At 57.7% G+C, this 1,002-nt stretch overlaps 1 long non-coding RNA gene across 1 annotated transcript in view; it reads left to right on the forward strand.

The window, feature by feature from the left end:
- Positions 1-1,002, forward strand: part of LOC114005494 (uncharacterized) — a 6,517-nt gene that overhangs the window by 2,036 nt on the left and 3,479 nt on the right. Inside the window, exon 2 of the long non-coding RNA XR_003547339.1 lies at positions 485-640. This is a non-coding gene — a long non-coding RNA (uncharacterized LOC114005494). The remainder of the gene's footprint in view (positions 1-484; positions 641-1,002) is intronic.

A 1,002-nucleotide genomic window follows, 5' to 3' on the forward strand; every position in this document is an offset into this window, starting at 1 on the left:
GAATGCCTGCGCCGAGAGGTCACTGGTACCTGAACTCTGTGCTTCCCTGGGCTCCCCGTGGGCTGCTCAGCCCCCGTGTACCAGGCGGCAGGACAGTCTTGGGCAGTGCTTGAGGACTCGTGGAGCTGCAGTGCCAGCCTGGGTCAGAGATGGAGAACCTCACGGGCTTGTGAGCTTGCGACCTGGGGGTGCCCTGCAGGCAGTCACTCGCAGGCTAGGGTCCGCCCTGCCCAAGCCCTTGTGACTGACTGAAGCAGCGCTTAAGAAGCCAAGAGCAGGCCAGTAGGTGGTGTGGTGGTTAAGGCCTTGGATCCCGCAGGGTCAGTTCTGTGGTTTGAGTCACAGACCCAGTGGCTTGAAAAACATTCTAGGTACACATGTATGTGTGCTCAAAAACCCAAGAGGAAAATGGAGAAGGGATTGTGGTGTGGCCATCACCCTTGGGGGTTGATTTCTCACTTTCCTTCTCTCTCTCTCTCTTCAGTGAATGCACACGTCCTATGGCAAAAATAACAACTAAAAGAAGCCAAGAGCCTGCTGGCTGTACAGTGAGGAGTGGGAGGTGGTCCTCAGCATCGAAGCTGGGTAGGACGCCGCAGGGCACGGAGGGACCCGGAGCTGGGCATCCTGTCTGGCGCTGGTATGGAGAGCTGAACCAGAGAGCCCCTACCCTCCGCCGTGAGCAGAGCGACTTGGCCAGCTGTGTGCGCATCTGGGCCAAGGAGGAGCTTAGAGGCTCCCACGTTCTGATCCTTGGGTTGGGGCCAGGAAGATGCATTTTAAACAAGTTCCCAGGGGATGCTGATCAGATTCAAGGAATGCTGCTGTAGGGAGGTCATGGCCTCCCCTCTTGCCTGGTTTCCCTTGAAGCCTTCAAACAACCTGTGACCCGGGCGTCATTACTGTCACCTCCACTTCAGGGAGGACGAGGGGTGTGTTCTGTGTTTGCTCACGGTCACGTAAGTCAGGACAGCCGGGAGCCGAGACATCACCCCCTGCTCA

Source organism: Tupaia chinensis, unplaced genomic scaffold (assembly GCF_000334495.1).
Source record: "Tupaia chinensis unplaced genomic scaffold, TupChi_1.0 Scaffold143913_1, whole genome shotgun sequence".
Lineage (NCBI taxonomy): Eukaryota > Metazoa > Chordata > Mammalia > Scandentia > Tupaiidae > Tupaia > Tupaia belangeri.